Source organism: Physcomitrium patens, chromosome 17 (genome assembly GCF_059467195.1).
Source record: "Physcomitrium patens ecotype Gransden chromosome 17, ASM5946719v1, whole genome shotgun sequence".
NCBI lineage: Eukaryota > Viridiplantae > Streptophyta > Bryopsida > Funariales > Funariaceae > Physcomitrium > Physcomitrium patens.
The window spans coordinates 11,957,705-11,971,013 of NC_143426.1; the positions used below are offsets into that span (position 1 = coordinate 11,957,705).

At 29.0% G+C, this 13,309-nt stretch overlaps 1 long non-coding RNA gene across 1 annotated transcript; it reads left to right on the top strand.

The window, feature by feature from the left end:
* Nucleotides 1-9,296: 9,296 nt before the first annotated feature.
* LOC149987558 (uncharacterized) lies at nt 9,297-12,144 on the top strand. The gene is made up of 2 exons (XR_016497968.1): nt 9,297-10,444; nt 11,556-12,144. It is a non-coding gene; the product is annotated as an uncharacterized LOC149987558 (long non-coding RNA).
* Nucleotides 12,145-13,309: the final 1,165 nt, after the last annotated feature.

Below are 13,309 nucleotides of genomic sequence, written 5' to 3' on the forward strand. Positions count from 1 at the left end.
TCTGTTATTTAGACAACATCTTCATCTTTTCTAAGAACATAGATAAACATAAACTTCATGTTTGTCATGTGTTACAAAAATTAGGAGATGCATGACTCTATGCGAAGATAAAAAAGTTTTTATTCCACATTACTTAAGTTGACTTCTTAGGATACATCATTTCAAATGATGGACTTGTGATGGATCCTAAAAATGTTCAAACTATTATGGATTGGAAGATTCTAAATAGAGTAAGAGATATCCAATATTTTTTGGACTTTACCAACTATTATCAGATCTTCATCAAAGACTTCTCTCAAGTTGCAACCACATTTATATGTTTGACTTGCAAAGACAAACTTCAATGGAACAAAGAAGTTGAAGCATCTTTTGAAGCTTTGAAGTCAACCTTTATTTCTATACCAATCTTATATTGCATTGACTTTTTTAAGATATTTTTTATGGAAATAGATGCATAAAACTTTTCTTTGGATGCCATATTATCTAAAATGGGAATAGATGATAAACTTCATCCAATAGCTTTTCATTCCAAAAACTTTTCAGCAATCAAAATAAACCATGAAATCTACAACAAAGAGCTTCTTGCAATTGTGGATTCATTTCAAGAATGGCATCATCATCTAGAAGGTTCTTCTAATCCAATCATCATATCTATGGATCATAAGAATCTCAAGTACTTTATGTCAATACATGTTTTGAATTGTCGCCAAGCTCATTGGAACATATTTTTATGAAGAATTGATTTCAAAATCATGTATCAATCCAAAAAATATCAAGGTTTATTAGACATTATTTTTAGATATTCTTATCTTATACCAAAAGAAAGAAATGTATCTTTTAATTAACAAAGAATATTTTACTTGAAGCCAAAGCATTTTCATCTTTGAGTAATGAAATCAACATTAACTATTGATTCTACCTTTATGAAACAAATCCAATTAAATATGTCTTTTGATCTTTTTATTCATAATATCAAGAATCTTTTTTCTAAATCCAAAGATATTTCTAAGTTTGAGTTCAAAAATAACCTATTCTATTTCAAATATTGATTATATATTCCAAAAGGAGAAGCATGATTACGTGTTCTTCAAGCACGTCACAACTTTCTCGTACCAGGATATTTTACATACAATAAGAATTTAAAGCTTATATCTAGAGATTTTTGGTGGCCATAGATGTAGAAGTATGTGAAAGACTTTATTCAGTTATGCAACATTTTTTCAAGATCAAAAACTCCCTATTATTGACCTTATGGACTTCTTCAACCATTATCCATTCCAAAACAACTATGGTCTTTTGTTTCTATAGATTTTATCATGAATCTTTCAATCTCAGGTTCTTATGATTCTATATTCGTTATAATAGATCATTTTACCAAGATGGCACATTTTGTACCATATAAAAAATTTATCACAAGTAAAGAAACAGCTAAATTCTTTCTTGACAACATCTATCACTATTATGGATTACCCAAGGATATCATATCAAATAGGAGAACTCAGTTTGTATCAAGATTTTGGTAGATTCTTTTCAAGATTCTAAAAGTAGATATAAAATTATCTTCTGCATTCCATCGTCAAACTGATGGACAAACATATTGTGTTAATCAAGTTTTGGAATAGTATTTAAGATATACTATCAACTATCAACAAGATGATTAGACAACTCTTTTGCCATTGATAGAGTTTGTTTATAATAATACAGTACATTCTTCTACAAAATAAATATCTTTTTTTGCCAATTATGGTTATCATCCATGATTCGATACTTTGACTTTTCAAAAGCTAATAATCTTATGACAAAAGATTTTAAAAATTATTTATTAGAGCTACATCCAACAATAAAGGCACAATTAAAAGAAGCTCAAGAACAACAAAAGATCAATGTGGATGTCTATCAAAAGGAACAACCACCATTGCACATGTGTGACAAAATATGGTTACTTTGTCAAAGTAGCAAGACTACTTGTTCTTATGACAAGTTGGACTATTGTAGGCTTGTACCATTTTCTATTTTTATACAAATCAATTCAGTTGGATATCGTTTATACTTATTAGAGTCAATAAAAATCCATCTAATATTTCACATGTCTCTTCTTGAATCATACAAGATAGTGGACATACCAAGAAAAAGACAAGTGCCATCTCTTCCTATAGAAGTAGACAATAATAAAGACTTTGAAGTGGAAGAAGTCTTAGATTCAAGGCGGTGCCAAAATAAGTTAGAATATCTTATTCATTGGCATGGATACAATATTAGTGAACACATATGGGAGCCAACAAAGAATCTTGCAAATGCAACAAAGAAGGTGGAGGCTTTTCATCAGCTACATCCATCAAAATCAAGTTGAAAATCTTTTCTATAAAAGAAATAAGATCTAGGTAAAATAACATTCTACTTTCAATCTTTGTTTGTAGCTTCTTTATATTTGTGATACCGAGGAGATGCAAAACCAATAACCAGTGGATTCGACTAAAGAGCCTTCATTTGCTGACCTGCCGGATGAGACATTACAATTGTCACAACCTTCAAAATGAAGATCCTCAAGAATAACAGATTTTTTCTCGAATAGATAGTGAAATACAACGCGTTTGATATCACGACCTTGGAAGAGACTCCCGATGTTTGGTAATTTTATCAGAGGTAAAAAGAACTCTTGGCAGTGTTTCAAATATTTTATTTGAAAAAAGTTATGAAGGCTTCAACAATGACCAAATAGCAAGGTGGTCTTTCCGCCCTAATATAAGACACTATCCATGATTGAGAGGTCCTATCAACCATCTTCGAAGAGAACAAAGATCTGAGTATGTGGCAAATATAATTTGTTGCATCATAGATTTTTTCAACATATGATAATTGCTCCTTATAGAACTCGGCCCTAGAAGAGGAGGTAATGTCATGGACATACACATGTAAGCTTATAATTATCCATATAAATAGGTAGAAGTAAATAGAAGTAAGTAAAAATAAGTTAATTCTATAATAGATACTGCTTTGATTTTATAGATGTCTATTGTTGATTTTTAGATTAAAAATTTAGTTAACAAGTTAACCATATACTATACATATTATTAGCTTGAAGAAAAAGCTAATTATGTAGTGAATATAGAAAAAAACTTACCTTGTAAGTTAAGGCATGTATTCTACAAAGTCAACTTATATTAGAGGTCCTATAAAACATTGCCACATAGCCTCTAGTTAGATAGTATATATAAAGAGACAAGAGTGAAGCCTTCTTCATTCTTATCAACTCCTTTCTTGCTTTTAGTCTAGTTTCAAGAGTCTTATGTTTTCTAGTCTTTGGCAATAGCCATTCCAATTCTTCTTTGAATATATATACTTTCTTCTATTTTGTCACTTTCTTTTTGATAAAAATTCCACGAATTTATGTATGTTCTTCTAGTTTGTGTCTTTGACAATGTGAGCCTTAGTGAAGCTTGAATTCTTGAACTTTTAAGCAAGTTATTCTTGAGGTAAAAATTATTTACTTAACTTTTTATTTATTTACTTGTTATATTTAAACCTTCATAACTTATTCATAATAACTTAAATTTACATGTTTTTTGAAATCATTAAAAAGATAAATTAATTAATTTTCTAAAATTATATTTTTTACTCTTATTTTTTATTTTTTATTATGTAAAAATTCAGTGAATAGACTATGTCTAGTTTTGTAGTGTACAATTACTTGATTGCACTTGTTTTACTTATTTTTGTATTTTTCTTCATTTTTTCTTGTTCTTGCTACTTCTACTTCATACCACCAATTACAAGTAACTCTTAATTGAGGCCATCTTATAATTTGGATTGAGCGGTGAATCTTATACTCACACTAGTAAATAAGATATTCTAATATGTTTTAGTGCAGCTATGAGTTCAAGACTTCTTTGACCTTATACTCTTGATAATTATCCATTTCTATAGAAGATAGTAGTATTTATCTTCTTCTTAGGATATTTATTATTTTAAATGGATGAAGGAAAGACACGTGAAATATGGAATAGTAAAAATATGTAGAAATAAATGTTGTCTTTAAAGTTTTAAAAGATGATTTAATTCCTTTATTCTACTAAATTTTATCTTTACATATCAAATATATAAAAAGAGCCGCAACTTGAAGAAAATTTTTGATGAAGATCCAATAGTAATTGGCAAAATTTCAAAAAAAATTAAACATGTCTTATTGTTTTTAGAACCTTTCAATCTATGATAGTCTAAATCTTTTTAGAATCTATCATAGAAACATTATTTGAAGAAGTCATAAAAATTTCTAAAAAGTTCTAAAATTAATAAAGAAGTCTTAATAAGTTCTAAATACTAGATCAATAAAATTTGTATTTTATTCTTTATTGATCAAAAGTTGCATATTCTAAGAAGTCAACTTGAATAGTGTAAAATACACATTTTTTTATCTTAGTACATAATCTTACATGTTTAAGTTTTTGTAACACACAACAAATATAAAATTTATGTTCTTTTATATTCTTAGAATAGATTAGAATATCATTTAGATAATAGACATTAAAACTATTAAGAAACTCTTGAACAACATCATTTTTTAGATGTTGAAAAATAGTTGGTGCATTTTCAAGTCCAAAAGGCATGACATGATATTCAAAATGTCCATACTTAATTCAAAATCCAATCTTCTATTCATCTCTTTATTTGATATGTATTAATTTGTATGTTCTTTAAAAATCTATTTTTGTATAGATCTTTATTTGATTGAATTGATCTAAAAGTCTTCAAATCAAAGATAAAGGATACCTATTCTTGATGGTGATCTTATTAAATCTTCAATAATCTATATACTTTTTCAATGTTTTGTCTTTCTTCTTCATAAATAAGATGAGCTTATTTGTTAGAAATTTTGAATGATGTTATCATATTACATGAATTTTGTTTAAGAATGTATTAGATAACTATCTATAGAAAGAAAACTAGAACTTAAAATAAGATGATCTTAAAAACTTTGATAGAATCTTAAATAAACTTCAACAAAATTATAATAATTTTGATCAATCTTTAATTAAATTCAAAAGAAGTTTCAAGAATTTACAAAAGAAACATAAATAAATCTTTAAAATATATTTAAAAATCTTCAAATAATATCAAAAATAGAAATCTTAATTGAATCTTAATCAAATCTTAATATAATCTTTAGTAAATCTTAATAAAATTCTAAAAATAGATATTCAAATATTAATCAAATCTTAATAAAATCTTAATAAAATTTTAGACAAAACCTAATAAAATCATAGTCAAATCCTAAATCCTAAACCAATCTTTAATCAGATCTCAATTGTGAGTGAAAAATTTACCCCTCAACCTAAATTACAAGGTGGTCTCAATTAAGAATTTCTTGTGATTGGTGGTGTGAAGTAGAAGTAGCAAGAATAAGAACAAAAGAAGCAAAACACAAAAACAAGTAAAACAAGTGCAATGAAGCAATTATACACTACAAAATTAGTCATAGTTTATTCATTGAGTTTTTATCTAATAAAAAATAAAAAAATAAAAGTAAAAAATATATTTTTAAAAAATCAACTTATTTATCTTTTCAATGATGTAAAAACCAGTAAATCCGAGTCATTATGAATAAGTTATCCAGGTTTAAAAATAACAAGTAAATAAATAAATAATTAAATAAATAATTTTTACTTCAAGGATAACTTGCTTAAGAAATCAAGAGTTTGAGCCTCACCAAGGCTCACATGTAGTGTACATGGGTGTCTGAGAGAGGCCATGAGGCCTTAGTCTTATCTTCCTAATTACTTTCAAGATGCTACAATCCATATGGAACTTGTGTAATTCTTTTCTTACAAAGGTTATATTAGTTGCTGGTCCTCATATTTTCTACTAATAAAATCAATAATTTTATATTTTTGACTTCGCCATGGTATTTTAAAACACCTTATTAGCCTAAAGACCTCATGTGTCCTTCAATTTTTGCTCCATTTCTTCATAATGGCTTCCAAAGTAATAAAACTCATTTTTACCAAAGTCTTAGAAATTACTCTAAAATTTCCTAAAAAATTCTAAATAAATTCTAAATAAATTCTAAAAATTCTTATAATATTTTTATAATACTAATATTAATTTAAGGCTATAATTTCCTATCTTTATGATTTTTTATAGTAATAAAATCAATTTAAATACAGTATGAATCTTACTTTCTATATAAACAACTAAAAAGACATGAGGTTCTTTCTCATGCTTCTTCTAACTACTAACTAATATTTATGGTTTTTTTATAAGTAATATATATAAATGTAATTCTTATATAAATATTTATCTTAATAAATAATCCTTGATACTCAATAATAAGTAAAAATACTAAACAAACTAAGATAATTGCATCCAAGTCTTACTAAGATTCCAATTCTACAAATAAGATTTTAATTTTTTATTTGTCTAAGGATTTCTAAACTACTTACCACATATTGTGGTTTTAAGAACTTTAAATACATCTTTTTATCCTAAAACAGCTAATAAGTTGATTTGATAACTCATTTTTAGTATAGATATGATATTAGTGAATGTACTTGGAAGTTAGGCAAAAAATCTTACAAATGTAGCAAAGATGCTTTTCATCAACAACATCCATCAAAATCAAGATGAAGGATAGAAAATCTTTACGATAAAAGAAATACAATTGAAAAAAGATTACATTCTATCTTCTATTATTATTTATAATTTTTATGTATTTATAGTATTAAAGAGATAGAGAATCAACAACTAATAAATTCAACTCAAGAACTATTATTTACTAAATTATTCGATGAAATATTATAACTATTATAACTTTTAAAGCAATGCATAAGAGATGAAGACCTTCAAAAATTACATATATTTCTTCAAATAGATGGTAAAATATAATATATTTGGTATTATGATCTTAGACAAGACTTCCGATACTTACTAATATTATTGGATATAGAAACTATCCTTGACAATGTTCCAAATATTTTATTTGATAAGAGTTACGAAGGCCTAAATAATGATCAAATAATAGGATCATCTTCTTATTATGATATGCATCACTATCAATGGCTGAAAAGACCTATCAACCATCTTCAAAGAGAACAAAGATTAGAGTTTGTGGCAAATATAATTTGTTGCATTTTAGACTTCTTCAACATATGATTGTTGCTCCTCGTAGAACTTGTCTTTAGAAGGAAGAAAAAGAGATAATGTTATAGACATGCATATTTACTTAGATAAGAAATATTAGATAGAAGATAAATATATGTAGATTTAATATTATCTTATAGCAAAGCATCTTCAAAGCTTCATAGACACATGTTTGATTTTAAACATCTTTGTAATTGATTGGTAGGTTTGAAATTTGGCTAAAAAATTAGTCATATATTGCATATATTGGTATCTTGTAGTACAAGGTAATGATGTAGCGCACATATAAAAAACTTACCTTGTAAATTAAGACATGTGTCTCACAAATTAGACATGTGTTGAAGTTCTTATAAAACATTGCCATACAACTCATAGTTAGATAGTATATACAGAGGCAAGAATGAAGCCTTCTTTAGTCTTGTAAATACTTTTTTAGTCCTTAGTCTTATTTCAAGACTTTTTAGTCTTCTTGTCTTTGGCAATAACCATTCTAGTTTTAATACTATATTAATTTTGAGTGAATATCTATTATTTTTCATTGATACTAAAAAAGTATTAAGGTTTTATTTGTTTGAGATTCATATCCTTGACAAAGTGTCAACACCCTTTATTTGAATTGAAGAATATAGATGCATAAAAACCACAACATGCTCTTCATCTAACATAATAGAAAGTATCATAATCTTCTTTTGTTGTATGAGGGAGTAATAATGTTCTTTGTGCAAAGAAAAAGATGAAGATATACAAAAACTAAAATATATTTAGTATGAAAATGGTAGATGTATAGAGACTAAGCATATTTTTTATTTAGTATGAAAATAGTAGATATATAGAAACTAAAATATATTCTTTATTTAGCATAGAAACAACAATATCTTCTTTATTAGGTGTAAGGTAGTTGGATATGTAGAGACAATAATATGTTCTTTTATTTGATATAATGGAAAGTACCATAGTCTTTTTTTAATATGAAGAGAAGTACCAACAACTTTTTTTTGAGTGAAAGATGTAAATATATGCCAAAGTCTAAGTAAAGCATATAAGACTCTTTAAAAAAAGTAGTGGAAATAGATGTTGACTTATAGTAAAGATTTCTTCTATTATAAAGAATTTCCATCTTATTTATATGTACTGAAAGTGATTTGTTTTCTTGTGGCAACTTTATGTTATTCTAATATGATTTCAATTGTATATTTTAATTATTGAATAAGTTGTTATGTAATAATATATTTCATCACATATAATATTTTTAAATATATTTACATGCAAATCAAGTTTTTGGTTTAAAAATATTTTTTTATTTAAATTTTTACTTTTTAAACCACCAATATTATCAATTTTTTCAAAATTTATTGTTATATAATACCAATTTTAAGTATTTCTATTATAATTACTATTTTTATTGATATTAATTGGCATAATAAATTTTAATTCATAAATTATAACCAAAGATCATTCAAACATATCTTATTAATACTTCATATATAAAATATATAAAATAACAAAGAAATAAAAATAAATATAAAAAATACAAAAGATAAGAATTTAATTATTTTATCAAAATTTTGAATAATTTACTTTAATTATTTTTTATGATATTTTTTACAATAAATTTATTTTCTATTAATTTTTTTAATTTTTTTTTTCAAAAAATTATAATATAAAATTATTATTATTTTAAAATAATATTTTAAAAAAATAAGAAATCTAACTATTAGTTATTTTAATTATGGTTATTGATAGTGATTATGATATATTCTTTTGTAATTTTTTTTTTGTATTGCATAATTTTTTTTACTTCAAATAAAACTAAAAATGGACAAAGTGTATTATAAATATCTATTTTCATCTCTATTTAGAAATGATTATGTCATAAAATTTTTAATTCCAAATAATCTTTTGTTTGAGAACTTAACTTGGATATTTTAAAATTTTACCATGTTAAAATTATGTAATTAGAGAACTAAATTCAAAGGTTCGAATGAAATTTTTATTTATTTATTTTTACATATACAAAAACATTAAAATTTATGAATTTTTTGAAATTAATATTATAAATTAATTTTAAAATATTTTATATATAATAAAATCAAAATCAAATTAATCAGAAAACATTATTTGTTAGAATATCATAACCACATATGAAAAAATAATGTATTTTAAAGTTTATACATTTGTTTTTAATAAGATATATTCTAAATTATTTATAAATAAAGAAAATTAATATTTCCAATTACACTTTCACTATTTCCATCCATTATGTGACTACCACCATGATACAATAGTTTCCACTACATACGTAGAGGTATAAACGACTTATTGCATTACTTTCATAAAGGTCTATGTTTTCAATGCTCTCTTTGGCTACTTTTAGTTCTAAGACCATCCATGCCTTAATACATGTGGTAAATTGTTTTTGCCACATGTTTATTAATTTAGTCCTGCTGTACCTTTGCCAAAAGGAAGATTCAATAAGAAATAACGAGCTATTAGAAATCAATTAGGCTGCATAGAAATGGTTGTTGCAATTAAAAAATTACTATATAATGGTGGTAGTTGCATGATGGGTAGAAATAATAAAATTGTGGATAGAAATAACAATTCCCTAAATATAATGTAACACACTTAGTATAATTTATAAGCTTTTTCTCTAAAAAAATCAAAATTCATTAATAGCTTTAACAAAAACATAAAAATAAATTATGAAAATAAATAGATGGATTTTACATTATCTTAAAAACCACTTTAAACCAGTAAGGTTTCATCTGCAAGTGTGTTTCAGTGCACATATTAAATTTGGTTTTATTTTCCCGATGTGTCATTCTAACAAGTAACCCGAGAGAAACTTAAATTTAGTCTGGCATGGAATTAGAGAAAATGCGGAATTGTAAGGTGTTCAGTGGTATATCCGCCGCTCCCTGAGAAGTGAACGGAAGGGAACGTGGCACGGGCGCGGGCTACGGCTCCCCGGCCCAGCCCACGCCCGGCCCAGAGCGGCGAGCAGAGCATCGGGCAGCAGCGGCGGCGGCGGAATTGTTGCGAAATTGGCCGATTGTTCATCAACAAGGGATTGAATTTGAGCAGAAGCACGGGATCAGTGTTTAAGATCTGTGGCTTCGGTGAGGGCGGACGATGCAGGATCACATTTCGAAGGTGTTCAGTGATAGCATTTTGTGGAGTCCCTCAGTCGCTCTCTCATTGAGCGTCTTTCATTCTATCAAAACCTCAGCGCGCACGCGTGTGTGTTATCTGGATTCATGGATAATGCGCATTCGTGGTAACCGATCTCACTCACACTAGGTCGCAGAAGGTGGGATGATTCCTCGATCCTGGATTTGACTTGTGCTCCAATTTTTCGCTTATTGTGTGATTGACGATTTCGTATTCCTTGCTTTCCCAGCATTTTCGTTTCTGTTATTTGTCATTTTTTGGAATGGGATCGTTGCTCCAGGTGGTGAGGTTACGCATTGGAATCGGAAATGGTAAGAGTATTACGGCGTCGTAGCAGAGAGTACTGCGTTGTTGGTGGTAGCTCTATGAGTTTTTTTTTTTTTCTTTGAATTTTTGAATTTTTTGAATTTTAATTGCTGAGAAGGTATGTTCGTGTCGGCCTCATTTGCTGAAGTGGTCTCTTCGACATATACTTGCGTCTTGCGTTTTTGGGTTGGTTTTACTCGTGGAGCCTGTTCTCATGTAGAATGCGTCATTCAAGCATCATGCAAAGGGAACGCAAGAGTATGAAGGGAATTGTCTTTCTTTTCCTCCCTGTTCCGATCTCGTCCTTGATCGGATAGAGCTACATTGATCGGGGTCGTGACCACTCAGTGTTCAGTTGCTTGATTTGTAGGATTTCTTTGGTGCGGTTTAATGATGTTAGGTGTAGTGTCAATTCATTGCGGTTCTGTGAGAGCGAGGATGGGGGGTTTTAGTTAGTAAGAGCGGAAGATGTGAGGCGTGAAGCTAAGCTGAAATTCTAGGAAGACTAACTATTTTTTAATTTTAGTTTCAGCTTGCATGCGTAGAGTGGAGCTTTAGGCATTTCGTTGTCGGGCTTTTTATGATAAATGAGCAGGGCAATCTAGACGTATTTATGGCGCTTGATTTGAGATGGAGCAAAGAAAATTTCCCTGTGATTATGTTAAGATTAATTTGAGCCCACGACGCTTGTAATTGTTTTCCACGTATCAGAATTAAGGCCTACCTTCCTTGGAAGCAGCTGGGTCATTACAGTTTGTTGAAGAAATTAGGATTGGCTGCACACGTCGAATGTCTGCGGATTTGTGCAGGTCCTCGCCAATTCAACATCATAGCCTGTATTTAGTTTTACAAACGGGCGTTGTGATGAAACATAAAGCTCGAGGAAATGCAATGCCATCCAGGAATCTGAAGCTGATAGAAATGAGTATTTAATTGAATGGCAGGGAAAGAGGGGGAATGTAGTTGGATGGAGGCGGTAACCATTCTTAGCTGAAGGCCCTCCAATTTACGCCACAGAGAAAATCGCAAGGTGCCTGCTGATGCGTGCCTCATTCGGAACCAGGTACTACAAACCTCGAGTCACTTGCGGATTAGCCCCATTGCTGTCAGTTTTCACCATTCTGTTGTGCTCCATCTTGTTGTGCTCGTGTCAATGGCAGTATACTGACAAATGCTAGGGACGGTCACACATAGGTGCCAGGTATAGGTGGTCGGTCAGTTATGTTGCATTGCTTGTATACGCCTGCTTCTTCTAGGTATCAGCGGAAGCTTTCGAGTCGTTTCATTACATTATTCTACGGGTCTGGAAAGGTCCATGTCCAGTCCCATCGGAGTATTCATCAGCATGCACTCGACTGGGCTTGCTTTTTCGGAGCAGTTCATTAGCATGCAAGTTGATTTTCGCGCATGGAAATAGAGGCTTGATGCTGGGCCACGGCTGTTACAACCAGTTTGAAGTTGGTTCTATAAATATTGAGAGCTGATAATGTGTAGTTGTTTTCATGGAAGTGAGCAAATTTTTGTATTTTTTTTTTTGTTTTGTTTTGTTTTGCGTTTTTTTTTTTTTTTTTTTTTTTTTTTCTCCTGTGATCTCTCTTATAAAATAAATTTTCTTTTCTTTATTCTTTCAAATCCTAAGGAGACTATGTTTTAATACAAATTACATGTTGTAGATATGCATTCGGAACATTATTTTTATGTCCTGTAATTGAAAAGTTGGGAAATATACTGTTGACATATTATATCAATCACATGAAAAATCAATATCTGATATAATCCTAAAATTATGAAAATTAAGTTAACTTTAAATGTATATATATATATATATATAATTCGAGCTGAGATGTTAAATTGTTGGTCCAAATCATTTCATTCAATAAGATAGTGAAAGCGATGCAAGCATGCACACTAACTAATTTGCACAGACTGACAAAACTGACAGAATTTCAATTTTATTTATGTGAAAGATTCATCTCTTAGGTGACATGCATTGTAGAAATGTATGAAAAGAAGCTAGACAATTCATCACAAAAACAGTGTTTTCATTCAATTGCTTAGATTTCACATTTTGCAGTGTGTGGTTGGTCCAATTTTGTTGACCTAATCTTTAGAAACTGATCAGTCATGACCTGTTGCCTGAGCCTTATTCTACATCTTTTGGAGATTTTTGAGGATGGGCCATTTTACTGTTTATGGCCCCAGCAAGTCCTACCACCACTCAACTCTTTGACCAAGACTGCCGATCATTTGGTCACTTCTTTAGGCACAACCTTAGATCACTCTGAAAGAGGATTCAAATTTCAATGGCTTAAAGTCTCTTAAAGTTTTGCTGAAAGAAACTTAGCTCTACTCAAAAGAGTCTCTATGCACAAAAAGTAATTATATTCCTCATTGTGCCCACAAAACAAATTGAGGAATATACTAGTGGAAAGATTGGTTACCACACTGGTAAGTTTCATATCTACAATGTGTTCACTCATCACATGAGGATGACTCTGGTCTTCTTAATAGGTTTGATAATTTCAGAGAATCTCAATAATTGTGGTGGTGTCAAGCAAGAAGAATAAGTGGCTGGAAAATTTTGAGAGAAATAAGAAACCAAGAATACAATATAAATTGTTAGGGAGAAGAATATAACATAATTTGTGGAGAATATTAATGGAGGAACATGAAATTGCAAAAAGTTGTTTTTGGTTTT